Here is a 26,189-nt window from a genome sequence, read left to right on the forward strand (position 1 = left end):
CCCCATTTTACAGATGAAGAAATTGAGGTTTTTAGAGAGGAAGGATCTTCATGTATCATCGTAGCTTATAAGAACACTGGACGTCTTCTAGCACTAGCACTTAGGTCGGAATAGGGGTGTGAGCCCAGAGACCCAGGCTCACCACCAGCAACCTCAGTCCGGACAATTTTACTCAGATCTGCCGACACCCTTTGGTGTACCCATTTAACCTGCAAACTTATCCAGTGGCGTCATCCAACATTTCTCCATCATGTTCCCCCGGAGCTCACGAGTGGCTTTCTCAAAGAGCTTGACGAAAACCAGAGAAGCTCGACTTGTGGTGTTTTCCTCTTCTATGAGCCCTAAAGCCATTTTCGAAAAAATGAAGCAAAGCTGGTTCCGTCTGATCTTGGTGAGCCCATGCCTGGTTCTACTGACCACCCTTCTTCCCTCTCACAGCCCTGGCCAAACAGCCTTAGACACAGTCCACGGAACCTGGAGATTTAAGGCAACTAAGACCATCGCTAGCTGAGTCCAGGGGCCAGACGGGACCTGCAGTGGGGCCCTGCCTGCCTTCTCCAGCACGCTGGTGGTGGTGGTGGTGGTGGTGGTGCTGGGGAATTGGCATAAGGATAAGGAAGCAAAACAATTCACCTGGCAAGAAGAGATCTGTCCAAACCACACCTGTTCCCCTTGCCCATTTTAATTCTGGAGCGCTACGCTTCTCTCAGCAGAAGCTGCCTGGACTGCCTTCCTGGAGCATTCAGGAACTGGTGACAGCAAGTCGTCCGGGGACCCAGAAATTAACAGCCTGCATTTATTAAACTCTTACTGTTTGCCAAGCACTGGGCACAGTGCTGGGTTTACATGATCTCGTAAAATGCCTCAAAACTATTTTTAGCAAAGAAATACATGCTTATAATTAAGAAATGAAATACTACAGAGGCTTATAATGAAAGCCACCAGCTTGTGATAAAAACTAATCCCCGCCAACATACTCTCCAAAGGCAACCTTTTCTAACTGGTTCTTTTGGTGGCCCCTTCTCGAAGTATAGGATTTCCCCTAACCAGCAAAAACATTGGCTGATGTAGATAGAATGACTGCCTCTCTTTACGGATGAAGAATCGGTGGCATCCTGTGGCCTCAGGTCACACAGCTGGAAAAGGGTGGAGTCCGGATTCAAACTCGGGTCTGCCTCACTCCTGGTCCTGCTCTTAAACTTCACGCTCCACGGCCGGCCTGTCTGGGGCCCAGTAAAGGATGTGGCTCAGGTCACACCAGGCACATAGGCCCATGATGGCTTCTGAGGTCACCTGTTGACCAAAAATCACTCAAGGTGGACATAACTAAGTAACACCACGGGATTACACATAAGCGAGCTTTCTTTGTCCCTGGGAGGTTTGTTTCCATCACTTCTTTCTAATCTCTTTGGGTTTTTTCCCTCTTCTGGCCACTTGAGCCCCCTCTGAACCCTTTCTGTTATGATACAGCTGCCAACGTGATTTCTGAGGGCAGGTCTCTGAGGCCTACGGCCCTCTCGCAGCTTCCTCACTCTTATCCTGGAAGATGGTACAAAGGGCATTTATCCTCATCTCTGTGAGGATGTTGCAAAAAAAAAAAAGACGAGTCCCTTCCAGATTCGGGTTTTATAAAGAAAGGCTTTTCCTTTATTTTGTGGTTATGGCTGGTGCTTGAGAGAAAGTGTGCCTTGCAAAATGTAACACTGCCGACTTTGTTAATAATACAGCTACTCATTAGGAGCTCCAACCCAGACTAGTCAGGTTCAAATCTTAGTGCACTGGGCGCCTGGGTGGCTCAGTTGGTTAAGCGACTGCCTTCGGCTCAGGTCATGATCCTGGAGTCCCGGGATCGAGTCCCGCACCGGGCTCCCTGCTCAGCGGGGAGTCTGCTTCTCCCTCTGACCCTCTTCCCTCTCATGCTCTCTGTCTCTCATTCTCTCTCTCGCAAATAAATAAAATCTTAAAAAAAAAAAAAAATCTTAGTGCACTGACTAGCTTTGATACCCTGGCAAGCTACTCCCCTTGCTATAACTGAGAATTCAGCTGTAGATCTGGAAGGTGTGCGCTGAGGATTACGGATTATGAATGACGAATTATGTGGGTCAACACGTGTGCTCTGCTGACCAGGGCTAGGGCTTTATATGTGCTATTATTATTTATTAACACCCCTTCTAGCCCCCTGCAGTTTACCCGAGGCCTCCCCGTATATTGCACGCGGTCCTCGTATTTAAAAGGAGTCAGGGCAGAGATGATTAGTTGTCCCTTAAAAGTATTCAAAGGTATAATTACTAGCCCCGTTTTGCAGATGAGTAAGTAAATGGAAAAAAAGGTCAGTGAGCTGCCCAAGGCGATAGGATGGTTCAGAGTCAGAAGCGGTCCCTAAGACCCATTCAAACTCTCCTGCTAACAAGGCTGGGTGACTTTGCACAAGTCACTATCCCTCTCTGAGCCTCACTTGTAAAATAAGAGGGCCTTATGCGACAGAGAGGCAATAACACTGTAGTTAAGAGAGGGTGTTCTGAGTCAGAATCTGGACTTGAATTAGGGGTCTTCCACTTATCACCTGGGTGACTTCAGGCAAATTACTTAATTTCCTGGTGCCTCAGTTTCCTCATCTACAAAATGGGGCTACTAACAGAACCCACCCGAGAAGGCAGCTATGGGAACTGAATGAGTAATGTCTTGGGACAAGGCCGGGTCCGTCAATCGCATAGCACACATCCGCGATTACTACTGAGCCTTCCCTGGCCAGCCCAGCCTCCTGCACCCTGGTCCGCGCTAAGCCCCGTGTGGTCCGTACCGTGAGCTCTCTCTTGACTGTGGGGTGCCCACTGGGCAGGACGTCACCTGTGGCGTCCAGGTTGGGTGGTCTCGGATAGGAGTGCTAAACTTTCAGTCTAAATTCAAAGGCCACCTGCAAGTGCCTAACGTTTCAATCGAACAGAAAACTCGATTTTTCTACCTCCACCTAGAACCCTGACGATGTTTTGCTTTTCTTCCCATGCAGTCTGGAAATCCTGAATAAATGTCAAAAAGAGTTCACCAAGTCAACAAATATGTAACAGTATTAAAACTCTTAGGAGCGAACCATTTCCTACATTACCAGAAGCTTAAGGGGATAATATTTTCAATTTCATTTCTCAGTAAATACGCCCATTTAGGGCCCAGGTGACATGGCTACAGTTCGTAGTTAAGCGTCAGTAGTTCGCCCAGTCAGCCGGGAACCACCTGCGCCCACTAGCACCTAGCCTCGGCCCATCCTCCGAGGGCCCAACCGCACTGAGCAGAGGGAGAGCAGGGGCCCAGCAGCTCCCACTCACCAACTGCCTTCTGTGTTGCACTGCCTCCCCTCTCCGCACAGAAGCCCTCTCCACCCTTCTCCACTCTGTTCCATGGCCCGTGGGTGCGTTCTACCAGTGGGAAGAACCAGCACAGAGCAGACAGTCAAAGGACAGTGTGGTCTCACCCCCACTTTGGGACCCGGAGCAAATGAATCTTTCTGTGCCTCAACTTTCCCATCTGCCAAATGGGACAAATAGGAATACCATCCCCCCGCTCCCCATAAATGCGGCTTAAATGATTTAGAACAGTGAGTGGCCGTAGTAGGCACAGGGTGAATGTGGGGTCTTACTCCCTATTATCATATAAGACAGCCTCTCTTAAGCTCCAGTGGCGCCCCCCTCCCCTGGCCCTTTCCTGCCTAGGGGAGGTAGGCTCTTCAGCTGTTGCTAGCCCACGGTTTTCCCATTTCTTGGTGGCTCTGCTTACCCCTTGCCCACCCACCTGTAGATGGCCCTGTCATGAACTCCCCTCACTACACCCCTTTCTGCTGGGACCCTCACTTGGATACCTGTATCTACTGTGTGCTAGGCAGTTTGCCTAAGTTTCTCTAATGCTTACAACACCCCTGTGAGGGAAGCATTATTGTGCCCATTTCTAAGGCTAGGAAAACTGAGGCTTAAAGTCCAACCCAAGCCCCACAGTTAGGAAGCTGTGAAGCTGAGTTTCAAATTCAGGCCTAGCTTTCATAACCCAGGCTGAGTTTAATGCCCAGTGAAAAGGACACAGGCACCCATGGCTTCCCCAAAGCTTACAGATAAGACGTGAGACAATCTCGTGTGACGACTACTCTGATAGGAAGAAGACTAGCGACCTTGACAACAGCCAAGGGCACCTGGATTGGCGTGTTAGTCAGGGATGGCTTCCCGGAGGAGGTGATAAGAACCTGACTCACACACGATGGGGAGTTATTCTGGGAACGAGGAAGAGGGACTGGAATGTGTAAAGGTCCAGAGGGAGAAGAGAAAGAGAAGATGCTTTTTCGGGAGCTGCAAGCAGCTCAAAACTCCAGGAGCAGAGAGCTCCAGGCAGAAGTAATGACGAGATGGGGCTGGGTCCTGCCACGAAGCGCCACGAACGCTGAGCTGAGGAGCTGGGACTTGCACGTCTTCACGCCGGCGTCTGCAGAGGTGAGGCTTACCCAGAGAGCGCCTGGCCCCCTGTCTGTGACTGCCAGGTCCTTCTGGACGGAATGCCTACTTCAGACCTTCGAACCTAGCTTGGAGCTCCGTAGACAACAGGTGCTCAAAAACGAGACTGACAACTAAAAACAAAAGAACCGTAGTTGAGAGGCGCTCCTGTGGGCCCGAGCAGATGCTGCCCGTGCCCCGCCAGGCATCCCCTTGCCCTTCCCCCCTCAGTACCCTTCAGCCTCACTCCTAACTGCCGACCCCTGGGTTTCCTTGCTTGGGGGCTCTCTCTGGTTTCCGGGCCCACTTGGCTTCCTGAGGGGCAGGCCCGAAGCGCAGAGCGATGACAGCCCCTTCCGGGGCAGCCCAGAGCAGTGACTGCTGGGGGCTGGTGAGTCCCGTGCCTGCCTCACCCCTCAGGTGGGATGGGCTGAGGGCCCTGCAGCCTCCACCGGCCCAGGGGCTTACTCTGGTCACTTGCTTGAACGTGCTCTGTGCACACAAGGGACCCCAGGATCCTGGGCTCTAGTCTTGGCTCCGGAAGCAGCAGATGCTAGAAGGCACATGGGCCTTCGAGGGAGGCAGATCTGGGTTGGAGTCCAGACGGGGCCACATGTAGGCAGGTGACCCCTCTCAGAAGTCATGTGGCCTCCCGGTACCTCAGTTTGCTCAGCTGCTGTGAGGGTCAAGCATCAAAATGTAAGGAAAACACCTCATTAAGAGAAACTAGGTGCCTTTCTAGTGTCTTTTTAGGAATTCCTGAGTCTACATTCTAGCTGCTTTCTATACACCGCCAGTCTAGCAGTGATCTCATTCTACGGGCAACCTCGAATTTTGCATATTTGCCTCCTAGGAGACTGGAGGCGCCGAGAAGACGAGAAGACGGGGGTCAAGTTTTACTCAGCTTGGCATCCCCTGGCATTCAGCACCGCCCCTGGCACATAGCAAGCATTCAATGAATGTTTGTTGAATGAATGACTGACAGCAATGAAAGAACAAACAACACCTACCAGTGAGGATGGGTTCCCTGGAGCATTTGCTCATTCACGGCATCTCAGTGCTGAGTCCGACCCTGCGCCAGGCATCATCCTCGGTCCTTACAACTGTGGTCAAGGCCACCGCGCTCCTCCCTCACGTGGTGAGTGACAGAGGGAGAGAGCAGTGATCCTCACCCCAGCAGACCCACCCGGGGAAGCTTTTACAGAGACTCTCCCAAGATTCCGATGGAATTACCTGGGGTGGGGCCTGGCTTGGGATTTTTTTTTAAAAAGCTTCTCAGGTGAATATAAGAATGTGCTGCTGGGGCTGAGCACCAGTGGGATCAAGAGAGGAAAGCAAGATCACAAGAGTGAAGAGGGTTGTGAAGAAAACAGAACAGAAAATGTGGTTTGGCCTCATGGTTCTCAGAGGGAGGGGACGGTCTTGCCCCCCAGGAGACATCTGGCAGCATCTGGAGGCACTTCTGGTCGCCGTAACTGGAGGGAAGGTGCGTCTGGCGTCTGAGGACCAGGGATGCTGCCATGCCCTTTCCAAGGCACAAGACAGCCCCCACGACAAAGAATAAGCTGACCCCAAATGTCAACAGTGCCGAGATAGAGCAGTCATGGTCTCGAGGGGCAGGGAGCAGAGACCACTTCGGAGAAGGCTTCCCCGTGGGCAGAACAGTAGAGCCAAGAAGTCAGTCTCTGGAGGAAGCGAGGAGAAGCACGGAATGTGAGGTGGGCCCAGAGCCACCATCACGGCCTTGAACAGAAAGACGCCAGATGGTTAAACCACCACAGTCTGGCTCACACCACCTACTAACCTAAGAGCCCTCGCACCTCTGCTCCTGCTGTCATTCTGAGGTTGTTTGCTGGGGTGGGGTGGGGGAAGGGAGAGGGAAATCCGGCTGTTTTTGCTTGGCTGCTTTCACTTTTCAGTCCCCACCCTCCTTCTGGGCTCCCAACCGGAAAGGGGGGGGGAGGAGAGGGTGTTCATTCAGGCTGACCACTCAGCAGTCCCCAACACCACCTGCAGGCCCACTTCCTCCTCTTCTCCTAAAGCATCTCCCGCTGCCACCCCTTGGTCTCCCAACGCTCTAGCTGCGGGGGAAGGGAGCCTTCTTTGGAGACATCCTGCCAGCTTCCCCCAGCCCTGGGAGAAGTGATTTCCCAAGAGAAACAGGGATCCACAGAGCCGTAAATAAACACGGCATTCCAGAGGAGGAGGGGTGCGAGGGCAGGCTCTGCCCCCTCACGGAGATGGCCCATTAACTTCTCCAGCCCGGCACCGGGACCTGAGAACCTGCCAGCCCCCTCTCCAGCCACCCTCCCCCCAGCCAGCCGCCCCTTCTCGATGCTTCCCTGTAAATCAGTTGCAGACCCACTGCCTTGGGAGTTTGGACTATCAGCAGCTGCGTGGAGCAGCCTGCTTGCTCAACACCACGTGGGTTTTCCAAGGAAACGTCACCAGAGTTCTATGGCCAATGTCGGTGGAAAGTCGAGTTCTTTTGTACAAGGCTTCCAGAAAGGTCTGAGTCAACAGGCCGCTCCGATGGAGCCATGGTGGCAGCAGGCCTCTGACAGGCAGCCCTACCTGCAGGAGTCCTGCCAACCTGGAGTGGACAGAGAAGAACCTACCCTACGGCCTCTGGAGAAGGAAAGTGACTCAGAGGCTGTAAGGCTACCCCCACTTTACAAGCAGGGAAACTGAGGCTCGAGAGGGAATAAATGACCCGCTCTACGTCAGCAGGTACTGGGTGGCTGAGCTGGGTGCCCCCAGGCCTCCCGATCCGCATCTGTGCACGGAATTTCTTTCAGACCGCATACTCATTCCATAATAGTGGAGCAGTTCCATGTCGATGCATCTGAACAGAAAGACAGCCAAGGACTGACAGCCATTCTCCTCCAAATGCGCATTTGGGGGGTGGGAGGACACTACCAAACATCTCTGCTTCCTTAGTTTCTCCAGTTCCCTTCTGAAATGAAAGCATTCCCCTGTGTTCCCAGCTCCCTGTCAAAATCCTGCCCGTGAGGCCTTTCTCACGGAAGTCAAGTCCCAACCAATGAAACTCATTTCATAAAAAGGGGCATTAGGGGAAATTTGCAGGAATATGTTTACTAGAGTAATAATTTTATTAAAAACAATATTTTGGGGGCTCCTGGATGGCTCAGTTGATTAAGCGTCTGCCTTCGGCTCAGGTCATGATCCCGGAGTCCCGGGATCGAGTCCCATGTCAGGCTCCCTGCTTGGCGGAGAGCCTGCTTCTCCCTCTCCCTTTGCCTGCCTCTCTGCCTACTTGTGCTCTCTCTCTATCTCTCTGTCAAATAAATGAATAAAATCTTAAAAAAAAAACCCGATACTTTGCCCAATATACCCTGAGAATGTTATCATAGGTGCCCCTAATGAAGTAGGTAATTAGCAATACATAGAGCCTCTCTGCAAACCTAGGATTAAGAATTTTCTCACGGGCTGTTATTTTAAACAAACACTACACAATATAGTCTCTTCATTCATTGAAAGCCTTGATTTGCAGAGTTGAGTATCTATAACTCAGAACTTACGAAACAATTAGTTCAATGTGTATTTTCTGCTATTAAAGTTGTCCACAATACAAAGGACTCAAAAACATGACACTTTTTAGCTGTACTGTGTTTTGGCTGTGTGTGTGTGTGTGTGTGCGTGTGCGTGCACCTGTCGACACATGATAGAACTTCCAGCTGCAGGTTTTTCTTGTGTTTTTGTCAGTCTTTCAGGCAAGCCTCTCACCTGGTTTTCACCTGGGTTTAAGGAAACCTGTGTTCTTTGTTCTTTTGCTCCTGCAGTTTAATGTGATTTTCATCCTCTGTCCTTCCCAGCCTGCCTCCTCCCTCCACGCCCCCACCGCTCTCTCCTCCCTTGGGCAAAGCCTTGGCTCAGAAGTGACCACTAACTATTCTCCTGACTAAGGCAGCCTCCGCTGGTAACCTGCACTTAGGGTCACCGATAACATGTGGTGCAAAGATGCTTCATTTGTTGCCAGAACAAATGGCCCATGTGCCAAATCTCCAACAGCTTGTGTCCCAGATCTGGGTCATGGGGTGCTCATGGGTGCTGCCTGCCTCAGAAATTCCACAAATATTTACTGAGCAACTACTCTGCACAAGGGGTGGCCACCACGGGCCGGGGCTCCGCTGTGCTGTCCAACACCCCTCCCGGAAGGCGTTCTAGGCCTGGCACGAGCTTCCTTGGAGGATGCCTGGCAGAGCAGAAAAGCCAGGGGCCACCAGCACCCTGGGTCCAACGACCATGTGAACCCAGGATGGGGAGGAAGGTGGGATAGGATGGAGCTGGGAAGAAAGAGGCATAATGATGGCTGGTGTCTTCCATGGTCAAGGTCATCTGACCTGCAAGACACACGGACTCTAGCTATTCCAGATGAGCGAGAGGAGTCAAAGGCATCTTGTTCTTCTCATAAGTAAATTCAAATGCCTGTTATTCATGCAAAGCAGAGGTTGGTGGGCAGTAGGAGGACAGAACTCCTCCAGAATCTCAGAATGAGGGAGGCTGCCCACACCCCAGGATCCAGCCCCGTCACCTAGACAGAAAGCTGCTCACAGTTAGGGAGATCGAGCCCTGCAGTTTCCCTCATCGGATTACCAACATCACGAAAACCAAGTCCTCCCCTCCCAGGAGTTAACCAAGTCAGACTATTACTTTCTGGGGGCCGAAACACCACAATTTAAACAAACCCTGAGTGGAAAAATATGAAGTTCTCCAAAACCATTTAATAGACATACTTCTCTATGTATTATCTCCCCTCCACCCCCCACCTCCTGACACTGGAAGTCTAAAATGATTAGCTTTGCCAGAGAACTTGACATAAAAACTGAATATTGAAAAACAAGCAAGAAAATCTCTCTCTCTCTCTCTCTCTCTCTCTCTCACACACACACACACACAGTGAAGCACAAGCAAAAAGCACAGGGTTCTAGCTCAGGTTCCATGGCTAATAATTTGACATTGTACGTGTCCTTTACCTTCTCTGGGATGGAGAGAAGAATGGCCTGCTGCCTTAACCACCCCCTTAAGTCTGGGGGCTCAGCGGATGAGGCTGTCAGCTCTCCTGCCCTGGGCACTGGGGTAGTGAAAAGGCCTAATAAGGTCAAAGGTGTCATGTGCCTATGAGGGCTAAAACACTGTATCCTTAACACTCTTGAGCAGAAGTGCACAAGAGGGAGGAACACTTTATGTATCACTGGTAAAATCTGTTGTTCTGCAGGGAGCTTGGATACTGACACATTTTAAAGAAGCAGAAGGGCCTTGGGCATTTCACAACCTAGAGGGAGCCTTGGTTCCCCTACTACAAAACATCAGAGAGGCAGACCAGGTAATCTCAAATGTTGGCTTTATTATTGGTTGGCTGACGGAGACACGAACTAGTGCAAAGTGGGTAACCAGCAGAGGCTGGGCTGGTTAATCAAAGGATCAACTGGCTGCAGAGGGTCCTGACTGTCCAAGTAGAGCCCAGCTGCCACATGCCATGTTTTTGAAGCCAAAACTCAAATACATGATCATTCCTGGGCAGGAATGATCGAGGTTCTGAAGGTTATCTTTCAAGGACATTTTTAAATTAAATCTAAAAAAGTCCCACAGAGAAAGACGTAAGTCCAGATTGAAAGCAGTATCTCGCCCACCACTGTAGTATCTCTAGTATTTAGCACGGCATCTGATGCAAAGTAGGTGCTTGAATATTTCCTGTATGGATAAACAAGCGTCCAGCATCCAGAACATTTCCGGCACACCTTGCAATGGATAGGCATGGCTGGATACCCCCAAAGCATTCAACGACTCGTGTGAATAGCACTGCTACTTAATCCTTGGCCTTTCCTGCATCCCTCAACGTACTCCCAACCTCACAAATTGAAGGTTGGCTTGGGAATCAGCTAGATCTGCCTGTGAAGCTGGGCTTCATAGCTATGTCACCTCCCAGAACCTCAGAGTTTCCTTATCTGTTACATGCAGATAATCAGGCTTCTCGCGGGAGGAAAGTAAGAGTAAGCACCTCCTAGGGGACTTGGGTGGAGTATATAAATTAATCCACATAGAGCTGAGAATCTGCCTGGCACATTGCATGCTCGAGGTAAATGCTGGCCACCAGAGTTATTCTTGTGCTCAGCATCACGAGTGCTTGGCAGTAACTAGGGGCTCATTAAAGTTCATTTTCTTTAGGCCACACTGGACGTTCAATGTAAAACCAAATTGTAATGGTGTTCTCTGAAATATAGGAAAGGTAAACATGTTGCAAAAATTTCTTATTTTCAATGTTTGGGGGGCCTTCCGAGCATCAGGACCACTCCTCCACATCCCGCTGGGTGAGGCAATTGAGCAAAAATGGCACCAGACTAGGTGTCAGGAAGCTGTGTTCGAGTCTGGGCTTTGCCACTGATCCTCTTTACTCCCTGATACTCGGCAAGGCTGAGAGGAACAATGATTTCCTGAAGTATGACAGCCAGTCCTGGGTTTCAAGGGATAGAAATACGTATTACTCACGAAACATTCACATACCACACCCCACCCCTTGGTTTCCCAGCATCCTAGAGACAGGGAGATAGGCAGGGTCCTGTGAGTAGAGGTGATACCTTTAAAGAGTGTGTAGGGGACCCTTGAATTTTCTTCTCCTATGCTCCAGCAGCCTGAAAGCCAACTGTTTCAAATGATGTGGCCACCACATCAAAGCAGCCTGGATCCCTAAGTCCTAGCTTGGAAGAAAGTTACCTCGTCGAGCTGTTGGCCTTCAGCACACTTCCCAAGGGTAAGAGATAAACCTTGCTTTGTTAAGGCAGTAGGATCTGAGGGTTTCCTTGTCACGGCATCATAGGTTAGCCTAACCTGACTGCTCCTGTATCTTTATTCAGTGCCATTCCAGAGGGTCCATGCATGTTTGTCCCAGAAGGGCCAGTTCTTCTCCAGACTGAAATCTCAGCGAGACCATCTTCCCATTACATAAGATGGCCCAGCAGGTTAAGATTTACTAAATGTGGCCATCTCTCTCGTGGCAGGTATTTTTTTCTTCCCTCCCCGAAGTGGGGGGATTGGTGACAAAACTGCAAGAGGACAGGTATCTTGAGAATGAGAAGCTGTATTAGTGCTAAGAAGCACCTTGTAAGGGAAAGGGAGAAGAGGCTCCTGGTAGTAATTCTATCTGTGCAGCTTTTCATAAGCAAAATCCTGAACCCTAGAAGGGAATATAGAACCAGTGTCCCTGGTATCCCATTTGCTAAGGCATTTAACAACAGACTTTTTTTTTTTTCTTTTTTTTTGGTTATCTCTATACCCAACATGGGGCTCAAACCCACGACTCTGAGATCAAGAGTCCCATGCTCTTCCAACGTAGCCAGCCAGGCTCCCCCACACAGATTCTTAATACTCTTTACCTAACACTCCAGCATTGTGATGTGGTAAGTCCCTGGGGCCTGATGTCATGCAGACCCGGCCCTTAATGCCAGCTCGGCCACTTCCTGTATAACTCAGGCAAGTCAATTTCTTGACGCTTCAATTTCCTCATCCATAAAATAGGTATAAAAACGTCTACCAAGTGGGGCTGCTGGGAGAATTAAGTAATTTAAAACAACGTAGAGTACACAACATGCTTGGTTCAATGGTTGGCACGTAGCGGGCATTCAATCAGTTTGTTTCCTTCCTCTCTATCACCTTGACAGTAGAGTTTGGTCTCAAGTTTAAACTTGCTTAAAAAAAAAAAGAAAAGACAGTTTACTATTGGAAGCAGTGGAAAGACCGTGCGCCACCACCTGTGAAATTGCTGCAGGTACCATATGGGAAGGTGAAGACAGTGTTCCCAAGAGGATACAGAGGGGACAGACAAGTCAGAGGGAGGAACTGGATCCAGGCTGCACACAGAGGCCAGAGGTCCAGACGAGGCGGTGGGGCGGAGCCAGTGAGGCAGGGAGTTTGGCAGAGTTTGGCCCAAAGATCCTGAATCTGGGACAAAACCAGCCTGGGACGGAAGCTTCCTCCACGGCTTCCTGTTACAAAATGGTCCAGGGACTGTCCCGGACCTGCCACCGGGGGCAGCAGCGAGCAGCAGTGCCTTCTGCTACCTTGTGCGGACCTAGAGCTCCGGCCCCCCAACAGGCTCCGGTGAAAGGGTCCTTTACTCATACCTGTAACAGTCCAATCACATGAGAAACATTCATTTTGAACCTACTCAGTGGGCCAGCCTCGCGCTGGTGCTGGGAACATGAAGACAAATAGGAAGCCCTCCCTTGGGGTGCAGGGGTGACTCACAGTTTTTCAGGGGGACAGACATGCACATGGATCAAAATCCACATGCTAAGATTTCTGAGGGGTTATTTCTGCCGCACACTAGTCTCTCTCAGAGGAGGGAGCAAGTTCTCTCTCTAGCAGGAATGAGTAGGTCTTGCTGAGTTTGGGGGAGGAGTCTTTCCGGGAAGAGGATCTATGTGCGGAAAGGAAGAGGAGAGAGGATGGCTCACGAGGTTTAGGGGTCAGTCTTGCAGGGCTGAAGTGTGGGGCATATGGCTGGGGGCAACTGGTTATAGCAGGACGTGCCTGGTAAAGCGAGGTTCAGGGATTTGTGGACTTGATCCTATGGGTTAGAAGTTACTAACTGGAGGTCCTCATTAGAATGGACAGAAAAGCACATTGGAAAAAAAATGGATTTTGAATGCCTTTAGACTGGGCTTAGGCTTTCCACTTTGACCCACTCCCCACCACTTGCTACCACCCTCTACTCCATCCCTTCACTCTTGTATATGACCTGCAAAGCCCCTGAAAGGATTTGGGCTTGTGACTCCTGGACAACCAGTGACATGGGGAGGTTTTTAGAAGGATAATGAAGCATGATCAGATTTGGGGTTTTAGAACCACACGTTTCTATCATTTCTGTAACTGGCACGTATCTTTTCTATATCCAGAAATCTGGACGTTGATCCCACGAATCCCCTTCCCAGGGTCAAGCAGTGCACCCCTCCCCACTCTGAACAAGCAGCAGGCTGATCTGGTTATAACCAAGGCCACTGAAAGGGCCCTTTCTCCCAGCTGGGGGAAAACCAGGGGGCTGTCAATTCTGCAGAAAGTCCCCGAAGCACCCTTCCCTGCCTCACCTTGGCCCCAAGCGTGATCTATCAGGTCTTTACTCACACCTGGGAGCACAGGAATCACCCTCTGGCTTGGGAGGTAGCAGGGTCGGACACAGAGCGTCAACAGCCCAGCCAGGGAATGCCAGAAGCCCAAGGAGAGCCAGTGCTGGGCTCTGTGGACAGGACCCACCACCCCCAGGACCGGCTCAGCGGGTCTGAGGAGAGCCTGGATGGCCAGCTCCTTCATCCCAGGCCACTTCCTGCTCACCGGGTGATGGCCCCTTCGGTGCGGTAGGGGCGTGGCCCCTAGTCATAGATCCAAGGCATAAGGATATCCCTCAAACTGCAGTGACTCAGAGGCAGCCTCATCGTATAGAAGGTCAGAGATAACACAACAGTATGAGCCAGCTATTTCTAGGGCACTGCCTAGGTGCCAGGTGCTGTGCTAAGTACTTCACAGGTGTTGCCCCTTGGAATTCACACAGCCACCTTGGGAGCAGGGGCCCCACCGTTCCAAGTCCAGCTAGGTCAGCTGTGTAGACCAGCAAATGCACACATTCCCCCAGTGAGCCTGGGAGCTCCTCCAGGGAAGAGCCTGTGGCTTGGTCATCTTTGGGTAGTTTACTGGTCAGACTGGCGTGTGAATCCTGTTCCTCTGCCCTCTAGCCATGCGACTGACCTTCCCCACACTGTGCTCAGTTTCCTCACCTGTAAAATGGGGCTCAGGCAATGCCAAGGGTTGGTGAAGACTCGGAGAAACCAGAACCCTCCTACCCTGCTGGCGGGAATGGGAAATGGTGCTGCCACTGTGGAGAACGGTTTGGCGGTTTCTCAAAAAGTTAAACATAGGGGCTCCTGGGTGGCTCGGTCTGTTAAGCGCCTGCCTTCGGCTCAGGTCATGATCTCCGGGCCCTGGGATCGAGCCCCGTGTCAGGCTTTCTGCTCATCGGGGAGTCTGCTTCTCCCTCTCCCTCTCTTTCCCTCTGCCCCTTCCAACTGCTCATTCTCTCTCTCTCTCTCTCTCTCTAATAAATAAATAAATAAATAAATAAATAAATAAATAAATAAATAAATAAATAAAACCTTTTAAAAAGTTAAACATAAAGTGACCATCTAACTCAGCAATTCCACTCCTAGGTATCTTCCCAAGAGAAGTGAAAACACACCTCCACACAGATTACACACGTGTTCACAACAGCATTATTACAAAGCCCCAAATGTAGAAACCCAATTGTGGATGGGTGAATGAATAAACGAAATAGGGGCTGGCCTGTATCCCTGCCCCCAAATTCATATGTTGAAGCTCTATCCCCAGTAGCCCTGAGTGTGACTGTATTTGGAGATAGGGCCTCTAAAGAGGTGATGAAGTTAAAACAAAGCCATTAGTGTGGGCCCGAATCCAATCTGACTGGCGTCCTTAGAAGAGGGAATCTGGACACACAGAGGGACCCCAGGGATGTGTGTGCACCGAGGAAAGGCCACGTGAGGTCATTCGAGCAGGCGGCCATCTGCAAGCCGAGGAGAGAAGCTGCAGAAGAAATCGAATGTGCTGACACCTTGATCTTGAACGTCCAGCCTCCAGAACTGTGGGAAAATAAATGTCTGTTGTTGAAGGCACCCAGTCTGCCGCATTTTGTTATGGTGGCCCTTGCAGACATAGTCACACAATGGAATACTATTGGGCCATAAAAACAATGAAGTTCTGATGCATCCTATAACACGGATGAGCCTCTAGAACCCTATGCTAAGTGAAAGAAGTTGAACACAAAAGACCACGTATTGTATGGTTTCTCCTATACGGCATGCTCAGCAAGGGCAGATCTGTAGAGACAGAAAGTCGATTAAGTTGTTAAGGCTTGGGGGCCGGGGGGCTGCAGAGGGGGCTGGGCAGTGATGGCCAATGGGCACAGGATCCCTTTTTGAGATGATGGAAATGTTCTAAAAGGAGATTGTTGGGATGGTTGTACAGCTGTAAATACTCAATTAACTGTACACTTTGTAAACGGGTGAGTTTTAAGGGATGTACCTTAAGCTCTTCTAAAATTCGGGCTAACGCTAACACCCGTGTACAGGGGCCTGGCACACAGCACCCCTAAACTGTAACTGGTACTCCTTCAATAGGCTCAAATACGTATCTGCTGCTTAGTTGGAAGCTGCCTCAATTCCTTTAATTTTAGGGGGATCTTCAGGGTGATTCGGTGTCCCTAAGTGACCTGTCCCTGCCCCCAGAGGACCCTCAATCAGGGAGTTATGGCTGCAGCATGCCCGATGAGGAAGGCTAAAACTGCTCCAGTCTTGGATTCCACGGACCTGGCTCCACCCTCACGCCACCTTCTCAGCTGTGTCGCTGTACGAACGGCCTGGGCTATGGTGTGACGGCGTGAGGAGCCTACACACAGGTGGCATTCGATAAATTGGGGGAAAAAAACTATGCACGAGAAAGCCCTCTGTCAAGCCCCAAATGCACGCACATCCTTGTGCTGTCCTCAGCACGGGCTGGCGGCTCGACCAGGGGTTCTCATCAGGGATGCAGGAGCCCCGGGTGCGGGAGAAGGCTGCCTGGCTCCCAGAAACCTTGGACAAAGGGCTTCCCGCTCCACTCTGCTCTTGTCACCTGTTACATGGAGATAAATGAGTTCTTCTATCTCTTCGGACTTGCATGAACTGACCCACAAAAGGTGCTCAGCATGGTGCCTATCGTCACCAGGAGGACCCCTATGGTTGCTAAGTGCCAAATGACTGAGAACTTCCTGCGGGCAGGGATGCCCTTTTCCTCCTCTGGCAGGTGCTGCGTGCTGGCCAGACAGAGGAAAAGAAGTGGGAAAGGAAGTGGTTAGGGAAGGTGCAAGGACACAAGAGCTGTAAGCTAGACCATATAGACGAGGAAGGGTGATATACTGCCAGATGACTGTGTACTCTTGGGCAAACTGACTTACTTCTCTGCGCCTCGATTTCCCTAAGATTAACTCGGTGCTCCCTGAAGTTTCTTCTAGCTAGAACATTCCCTCATCCTACTATTGTACCATGTTGCCATTAGACTCATCCCCTGCTCCCCAACATCCTCCTCCAGAGATCCCAGAGGACATTAGACTTTGTACTGTTAGACCCATAAATCCCACTTCGGAAAGTGCTGAAGTCAGGCCATGTTCAATGTCACAGTGCCGAATACAGCCCTCCATCTTTGGAATGTCTACCATTAACCCACGGAGTGAGCCAAATGGTTTCCACTCTGTGGCTCCCTGTGCCCAAGAGTCCTTGCTCTTGGAAACAATGTGAAGTCTTCTGGCTCTGGCAGAAGTTCACTGCATGCTCATAATTAATTCTGTAACACAAAGTTCCCCAGAAGAAAGTAACAGGCCTTTCTACAGGATAATGAACCCTCGGCGCTCTGTTAGGGGAGGTGAGGTGAGGGTCTGTGGTTTTCTCTGCTCCTGCCTGCAGCCACCGCCCATCCCTTCCCCTCCATTTCTTGGCCGGGGGGCAGTCTCCTTTTCCAGCTTCTAGCCGTCAGTCCATTATCTCTTCATTTCCCACTGCCCCCCAACAAAAGGCAAAGACACACTCCATCCCCACCGGCGCTGCTGGCCTCTCTCTGCCCCTTCCGGGCCACCGCCCCCCATAAACAACTTGGCTGTGACATCTAGCTCGCACCAGACTGTGTGCAAGTATCTTAAAGAGCTGTTTCCAAAAAGGCAAGGGGGCAGTACAAATGAAAATAATTTCTAAATGTCCTCCTCCACAGGCCAGGGAGATTCCGTGGGGGCTCTGGGTACACCCAGGGGCTAGGGGAGCCTGAGGTGGCTTTGTCATCACCGCAATTCAGCTCAGTGTTGTATTTTAAGAACAGTGGGAAGGTAATATCGGTTGAAAGGAGTTTTCTGTGCACTATTTAACTAAATGGCTCTGCGGCTGGAGAGAGCCATAGGCAGACGTGTTATGATTCAAGGGCTCCCAATTACAATGATCCTCTTTTTATTGTATAAAAACAGCAACACAGCCATCTCCATCCTCCCAACGCCTGCTCCCTCCATCTCCTTCTCCCATTGGCTGCCAAGGGCGTTCAGCATCTCCAACAGAGTCTCCTCGGTCCCCAAGTGCAGCTTGCAGCCCACTGGGATTCCTTCTCCCTAACAGCCAAGGAGAGGGTGGAAAGGGTGCAGTGCCCCCTGAAGAATGTTCTGTTATAGACACTGATGGAGGCTTAAGAGTTGTCTTTCTTGGTGTGGGGGTTGGGAGGGGGGAGTTGGGGGACTAAGGATAAGAAGCATGGATTTGGAAATCTCTTCTGTTTTGATTAAACTTACACACACACACACACACACACACCTACTCATGCATGCATGCACGCACACCCACACCCTACACCCCTTTAGCAGAAAAGCACTCAGACTGCCCAGAAGCACATTCTGAAAGGGACCTTCTGTCCAGACGTCCTCCCAGCCTGGGGTGGGGCATCTCCAGAAGACTTCAGAAAGACCTGGTGACAGCAAAGAGCATCAGCTTTGGGATCAGACTGATCTGAGTCTGAATCCTGACTCGGCCTACCTTCTTTAGTACCTAAGCTTTCTTTCTGAGCTTTGGTTTCCTGGCTTTACAATGGGGCTGCACTCCTGCTCTCGAAACACTCTTCATGGTCACACTGAAGGCGAAAAGCGAAAGGAAAGTGTGTAGCAGAGTGCCTGGAACATGGGAGGCTTTCCGTTTGGGGGAATGCTGCTCTTCTTAAGGCGGCAACGCCATGTGTTTGCAGTGTGGCTGGGTGTATAGGGAACTCTGTAATCGTTCCATCTCACCGGTCAGAGTAGACGAGGCAGGGGGTGAGGGTCAAGACAGCTGGGGGCGGGCATGAATGTCAGCCCCACCACGGAGTGCTTTTCTGGAGGCTTTCTGCAACACTGATCTCAACCCTCGTGTTTGCACACCCATGAATGTGTGCATGCATGCTGCCTCCTCAGTTTGGACTCCTGGTCCTTCCTCGGTTTTCCGCAGATGTCTTGGAGTCTAGAAGCTGCCGTGGCAGCCTCCCCACCAGGCCAACGAGAACTCTTGTTCACGTCTTCCCTATTCCCTTTCTCAATGGCAGGCTCCTTCTCTCTCCCACAGAGTCTGTCCTGAGCCCCCAACAGGGAGGATTCCCTCCCAAAGAAGGAGCTAACTCAATCTGGCTACTCTCTGAGGCCTTGGAACTTGACAGCAAATGGCTCCCAGGATTTTGCTGGTTTTCCCCTGCAGGGTAAACCCGGCATGGCTTAAAACCCAAAAGTAAACACATGCTTCTCACTTTTCTATCCCAGACCAAGCCTGTGCACCCCCAAAACATACCACAGATCTCTTACACCAAAGCGAATGCCCCGGTCACACTCCTTAACATTGATCCCCCATGGATCAATAGTACAAGCACCTCATTCACTGCAGACTCGCTGTGGTAACTACCATTGCAGTGAAACACTGTGTAATAAGATTTAATCTCCACTAAGTGTTTCTAGGACGAGCGGGCTGGAGGGGGGCAGAAGCAGGAAGAAAGTGTGTGAACTGTGGCTTTTAACAGGTAAACTGTTCACCAGGGGGGTAAAGAGAGGTGTCAGCCAGAAAACTGGTTCTGACTCTGGTCTTTTTAAATTCCATTTTCAAGTTTGGGTGGGAACTGATATACTGTTGTCAGGACCGTTTTTCTCCTTGGGGGTCGACACGCACACACACACACACACACACACACACACTCACATCATGGCCAACCAACCCTTCTCAAATGCATGACTGTAAGCATAGGAACAGGAAACAGATTGTGGGTGGATGTTCTTAAAATCACAACCTGTTCGATGTAGGGTGGGGGCCTTACAGAAGGGTGAGGGAGGGGAAGCAGGAGGGATTTTTTTCTTCCCCCCAGTTAAAAACGAAACTACCTTTTCAATACTAAAAGCAATGTCTACTTTACTGTCTACCACAGGGGCATGTGAGTAGCCGAGCATCCTCTCAGAACTGCGCTGTCTGGATGTGACCATGACACAGCACATCACGGTACCTGAGCGCTGCACCAGGGTCTCACTGCGATATTCTGGGAAGGCTTTCCATTTCCGTGGCTGCTCAAACCTGCCACCAACCAGTGTGGATGCACATGGGGGAGGAGGGAGGAGAATGCAACGAGATGGGGACAGTCTGGGTCTTGGACTCTGTGATAAACATCCACGTATGCTAATCACTTGGCACCTCAGGGATGCAAGAAAGTCACACGCCAGAGGTCCCGAGGCAGTGACCATGATGATACTGGGGCCGAAGACGGTGATAACGGAGATGTGTACTGAACACGGGGCTAGGTGCTTTGCTAAGCCCTTCCGGAAGTTTCTTCTCAAGCTGCACAACAACCCATAAGGCAGCTATTGGTACAATCTCCGTTTTCGGGATGAGGAAACTGAGGTTGAGCGAGGTAAGTAACAGCCCAAAGTCATAAAGCTATTAAATTGAGCAGAGGATCAGGGATGTGAGTCCTCGCTGGAGGAATCCAGAGTGGGGAACCTGACAGAAGGCCCTCTGATGCCCTCTGATGTCATCCTCTTGATTTAAAGCAAAGGTGAAGCGCGGCGCCTGGGTGGCTCAGTCAGTTAGGTGTCTGACTCTTGATTTCGGCTCAGGTCGTGATCTCAGGGTCATGAGATTGAGCCCTGCTTTGGGCTCTGTGCTCACTGGGGAGTCTGCTTGTGATTCTCTCCCTCTCCACCCCCCTTCCTGCTGTGAGTGCATGCGCACGCGCTCTCGCTCTCTCGAAAATAAATAAATAAATCCTTAAAAAATAAAGCAAAGGTGAAGGGTCATGACGAAAGTTATTCTGCTGCTGCAGGTAGGACCCAGGTGTCTGAGGGTCAGGGGAAAGGCCAAGTGTAGTGTTTGGGGAGTAATGGTACCTACCCCCACGGTTTTCAGCTCCACTAACTGAGATATGATAAGGGAGATCTAGTTACCTCCTGGTAACAGCTGACTAACATCAGGTTAATCTTGGATTCCTACTGACAGGACCTAAAAGACATCTCCCCATCATCCCTCCCTTTCTTATTGTACTCGGTCTTCTTTCTGCCCTAAGGCAAAACTGGTCCCTTGGTCCAAAACTTTCCAGAACTCATTTTATTTTAAATAAGAGCCAAGCTGATTTGTCTGCACAAGGCACACCGCTGTCAGTCTTACCTTCCTAAACACATGACATCCCTCCTCTGAAACCTGCCATAGCTCCCCAGTACCTATGGATTAAAAGACAACCTCCTCCACATCCACCCCCAAGTCTGGCACCATCTCTTTGCACAACCTTCCCTGGACCCCCCTTTCCACCTCCGCAGAATAGGCATGGCTCCCAGGACGCAGTTCTACCTTCCCGGAAAAACCTTTCTTCCTCTTCTCCTCTTAGGCCACACACACTGGATCTGCCAGCTCAACAGCCATTCCACCACGCACCCCAATTTGTTCATGGCAGCAATGTGCCTACCCCAAAATGCATGACTGTCCCTCCCTGGGCGGCCAGGCGGCACAGTTCTGGCCGATGAACTAAGGACAGAAGTCCCTGAGAGGCATCTCTTCCCAAATGTAACAGTAAAGCCATACTAGGTGAATGTTCTAAGCCTCACTCGTCCTGCTTTCTCTTTCCTGGCCTGGAGATGTGAAGCCTGGAGACACAGCAACCACCTTCCCACCTCAAGAACATAGACCTGGGGCCGAAGGCCTATACCTAAGGATGGCATAGTGGAAAGACAGAGCCTGGGTCCCCAGTGCTACGTCGTCCCACCCACCCTTCTTATTGTCTGACACAAGTAAGCCCCCTCTAGTTAAGTGGCCAGTGGTTAGGATTTCTGCTGCTAACAGCTGAATGCAATCTTATCTGACACACCTCCAGACATTGTTCCTCCTCATTCCATGGGTCAGTTCAGATGCTACCCCCTTTAGGAAATCCTCCACGATTCCCTCAGAGCACAGTAATTACGCCCTTCATTGTGCTTCCACAGTAGTTACTCTTCTCAATTACAGCACTTAGTTAATCCTGCTTGATTTGGCCTGCCCGGCTGCTCAGATTCCTAGGGGGTAGGGGGTCTGGATCCTGCCAACCTCTCCTAGTGCCTGGAGCAGCGTTTTGCATTGAGGGTAGGGGGCTCTACGTCCCCAGTATCTCTACCACGTCTAGAGCAGTGCGCTGGAGCGTGAAGCGAGTGTGTTCTGGGGTCGGGCACTCTACTTACTAACTGTTTGGTCTTGGGCAAGTTGGAGAGCCTCTCTGTACCTCTGCTTCCTCATCTACAAAAGGGACAGAATGACAGTACTTACCCCACAGGGTTGTCATGAAGACAAAATAACCCTAAGCACTTATAAGGGTTCTTGGCATATAAAAACGTTCAATGACTGCGCTCTCATTAGGATGATTATTATAGCTGCTGAATGAACAAATAAATCAACACATAGCTGCTAAGTAAATGAATAAAGGAATGAAACCCAGGAAAATTCTGGAGTTCAGACCCCAGGGCAGTGGTCACTGTTCCTTCTTTTTCATACCTACACCTGTCCCTTTACTTTTTCATACTAATGAGGACTCCCCATATCCCATATCCCAGAGCTGCCATAACGGGAGTGTTGAAGGCTAAGAAATAAGGCCTTGCTTGGCACACTGACTTCACTTTTTGCTCTGCAGCTTTGGGCAAATTTCTTCACCTCTCTGAGCCTCAGTTTCTTCAACTGTAAACTGAAGATAATAATAGTATTTATCTCATTGGGTTTGGGTGAGAATTAAATGATAAAGCACCTAGAATATAAAGCATTGCGCCTGGCATACTAAAACAGTAAATGTTAGCAACCACTATCAAATACTGTCATTATTCTTTTGGTCAAACGCATGGCATCCTACTCAATCACATGGCCCTGATGGAGATGAGACACTTGGGGTGGGGGTCACCTTTCCGCAGGTCAAGATACACTGCACTTCCATCAGAATACCCTTCTTGAGTACCGACAAACACTGTCATTTATCTTTTCCTTTCAATGGGGATTGGTTAATACATCAGATTTACCCTAAATCCCTGGCCTCTGAATTTCCCCTTAAGAGCTGTTAACTTCAGGTGGATCCTCATTGACATCAAACCTAGCCAGAAGGTGCACATGCACACAAGAACAATCAAAGCGTGGCTTTTCAACATCAACAGTATTCCCACAGATCACAGGTCCAGTTACTGTCAGTGATGCATTTAAATCTTACTTGTAGATTCCCTAACCCCCCCACCTTAAAAGAAGATGTGTATACAGCTTTATATAATTTTCCCTTTAAACTTGAATCAAACCTTTATGTTAGTTCCATTCAAGCACTTGAGGGCTCCATTAATCTATTTTTACTTTAAACATGCCATTTTACAAGATATTTATTCCACTTGGTTGTCATCCAAATGCTTTTTGACATTACTGCCCTGGGACTGAACTGCTTAAACTCAGGGCCCTCATAAATAGAAAATCACCTTTTGACTGAAATCTTGAAGAGCTCTCAGAAGCTCACCCCCTTCACTTCAACAGGCATTAATTTCTGCTCTACATAAAGGAGTGTGAGTGTGCGAGTGCGTGTGTGAGTGTGTGTGCGCGGTGTTTTAAGAGGGTAAGTGCGGGAGGTCTGAGCTACCCAAGGGATGAAGGGGAGGGATTCCTGCCCCTCAAAAACCTGCCCAACGGGGCCTGCCTCAGACCCGGAGAGCTGCTGACTTGGACATACGGTGATCGTCAGAGACCAGGTAGGGGAAGAACTCTAGGGCCTGACAAGACTTGGTGGACCCCCGGGCCCGCCGCATTACGCCTCTTTCAAAGGAGATGGGTCCAGGGAAAGTCATTATTCCCCCACCCTCCTCCTCCCCCCCACCTCCTGACAAACAAAAGGCCATCCCCAAACAGCTGAAGGCAGAGACCCCACTGGCTTTGAAGCCCATCAATCAGGTGGAAGCCCGGACAAATCACAACTTGGCTTCCCCAAGTTTTCTCCCCAGCCTAACGAGCCACCCTCCTCCTCCGCCTCGGAGCTCCGCACAGCTACGGGGCCAAGGGGACGGTCCTGTGATGCTCACTGGTTCCCAACTTTCCGCTCCTCTCCGTCTCCGCAGCCTCCTGCAAAGGGGCTGGGGAAAGGGCAAGTTTGCAAAGGCGAGGATACCAAGTCCTGGGGAAGCCACAAAGACGCCGCAACACCAACAAAGATGAACCTCTCTCTCGTGGGGCGGACGCCAGCGCCAGCTGCCGCTCCGGGGGCGAGCGTGGGCTCGGCTGGCAGAGGCGGCCGCGGGCGTGGGCCGGCCGGCGGCGGACAGCGGGCCCCCCCACCCCGATCCCCCACCCGTACGCGGGCGCCCCGCCACCTGAGCCCGGCGTGGGCGCCGGCTCCGCGCTCCCGCCCTGCCCCCGGCAGGTAGCTCGGGCAGCCGCCCGCAGCCACCGGCGGCGACGAGACGAGAGGCAGCCTCAACCCACGGCGTCATGCTTCCTGCCACCACAGTACGGCGAATCGTCACCAGGAGAGGGGAGAAGAGGGGAGCGCGGGGGAGGGAGGGCAGCTCGCACACGCAGCCCCCCTGCCTGCCAAACCCGCCGGGCCGGGCCACGTCCCGCCGGAGTCCCCGCGGGACCTGCCCCGTTTGCACAAAGCGCCGCAGCTGGGCCACGGAGAGAGGGAGACGGCCACGAAATAAATAAATAAAAACAGAGTCGGGTCTACGTAACGCCCTGTCGAAAGCGGACGCCATATTTTTTTGTGGCTTATGTCGACATAGGGAAACGTAGACATGTTTTTCCTCCTCCTCCTCCTCCTCGGTCTAGCTCCCATTTATCCAAACTTGTAATCAAAACTCTTAAAAAAAAAAATCTCCCACCCCTCCGGATCCTCTTATTTCCTCCCACCCGCAAAAAGGGCCCGCACCCCCCCCCTCCGCACCCCCCTTCCAATCACAAACCCGGCCAAGTCCCATTAACAACACATTTTCGGGAGCCGCGGCGGCGGCGGCGGCGGTGGGAAAGTTGGGCTGGAGTGGCCGGCGCCGGGCGTGCGGGGCTCGGGGCTGGCGGCGCCGGGCGGGGGGTGCGGGGCGCCGAGGCGAAGTTTCTTACCTGCGCCGGGGCTGGGGACGCGGGGACCCGGGCTGGGAGCGCGGAGACGCGGCACGGGCGTTCCAAAATGGAACTCTGCTGGCTCCCCCCACCCACTCCCCACTCCCCACCGGGCGCCGGGCTCGGGCTCCGTGGGAAAGAGGGGCACGGCCAGCCTGCCAGACAGACGGACAGGAAAAGCCCCCGTACGGGGAACAGTGGCCAAAATTTTAAAAAGAAAAAAAAAAAAGGGGAAAAAAAATGTCTCGATCAGTGGGGAATCTACGCCAAAACCCACATGATCTGTAACGTCAGCATGCGTATTTGCATACGATACCACCACCCGAGCTGCCACCCGGGCTCGGGTTCCGCAGAAAGTTACAAAGTGAAATTCAGCCCCCTCCGGAGACGCCGGCGAAATGTCATTTTCAGGCGGGAGCTGGGGGGGAGGCTGGCCCTAAAGGCGCTGGTTACTAGCCGAGGTTGGGGGGGGCAGTAAATTAACTTAAAAGTCTGAGCCCAGTAACGGACTCGGTGGAATTTCTGCAAGGGGAGGAGGGGGAGGCGCGAGCGAGATCATTGAATATTAAGCACGACCCGGCCCGGCGGCCGCGGCCAAACCCTCCCGGTGCAATACCCATTTTCTTTATGAAAAGTTCAAGGTGTCACTGATGAGCTCAACAAACTGTTGATCCTGACCACGTGGAGTGGCAGACAGAGGGACTGTGGGGCGCGGCTGCTGGTCCTGAGCCGGCGGCACCCCCCGACCCCGCGTCCCTCTCGCGGCTCCAGGGGCCGCGCGCGGGTGGGGCCGCCACGCGCCCAGGGCGCTGCCGCGCTTTCTCCGCGTCTTTGGGCTCAGGGAAATAATAACTAAAAAAAAAAAAAAAAAAAAAAAAATCTTTTTTTTAAGCGAGATATGTTTTGCTCCAGGAATAGTAATAAGAGGGCTTGGGGTAGGGAGGGTGAGAGAGAGCCCCCACTTATATAACGACTCGAAATTAGATGACTCTTGCTGGGGAGATTCGGAGAATTGCGCTTGCGCCAGGTCTGAGGTTGGTTAAAGATCCTCAAACTTTTTCCCTTAAGAGCCAATAAACAAACAGACGCCCCGGGAGCTGACTTAAACTCTTGTCGGGCCGGCGTTCGCTGGGATTCTCAGACTCGGAGAAATGCACACCCCTGCGGCGCTCGCAGGGAAGTCCCTCGGAAGCAGGGCGGGTCACTCTCGGACCTGGGACTCTGGCGTTCCCGGCGGGAAGGGATCCCTAAGCTGCCCCCTGGTTCCCCTCGGGCGTTTTAGAGTAAAGGCGGGCCGGGATCTCGCTGCCCTTCGCCTGCGGCCTCGGTGCGGTGAACTTGCGTTCCCGGCGCCGCGTTCCCGCAGCACTGCTACGCTAAGGAGCCCTAAGGAATTCGGGATCCAGGGGACGCTTCGGAATCTCGCGGGCAACCTGTCTGCGCCTCGCATTCCTGCCCGGACGGACCCGTTTCCCCTCCAAGGGCATCTCGGCGCGTCAGCCTTTCGCGGTGTGAGTTGGGCGCAAGCGCGCACGAG

The 26,189-nt window shown here is 51.5% G+C and overlaps 1 protein-coding gene across 4 annotated transcripts in view; it reads right to left on the minus strand.

Moving 5' to 3' along the window:
• ZHX2 (zinc fingers and homeoboxes 2) overlaps positions 1-25,046 on the minus strand; it is a 155,497-nt gene extending 130,451 nt beyond the window's left edge. For 3 of the 4 annotated variants that reach the window (XM_045895969.3, XM_045895968.3, XM_064587938.1), the window contains exon 1: positions 24,653-25,046. The gene's annotated coding sequence lies outside the window, so the exon portion shown is untranslated. The remainder of the gene's footprint in view (positions 1-24,652) is intronic. The other variant, XR_010410528.1, reaches the window with a different exon arrangement.
• Positions 25,047-26,189: the final 1,143 nt, after the last annotated feature.

Source organism: Mirounga angustirostris, unplaced genomic scaffold (genome assembly GCF_029215605.1).
Source record: "Mirounga angustirostris isolate CCGP_5_RB_7025 unplaced genomic scaffold, mMirAng1.0.hap1 SCAF_4, whole genome shotgun sequence".
Classification (NCBI taxonomy): domain Eukaryota; kingdom Metazoa; phylum Chordata; class Mammalia; order Carnivora; family Phocidae; genus Mirounga; species Mirounga angustirostris.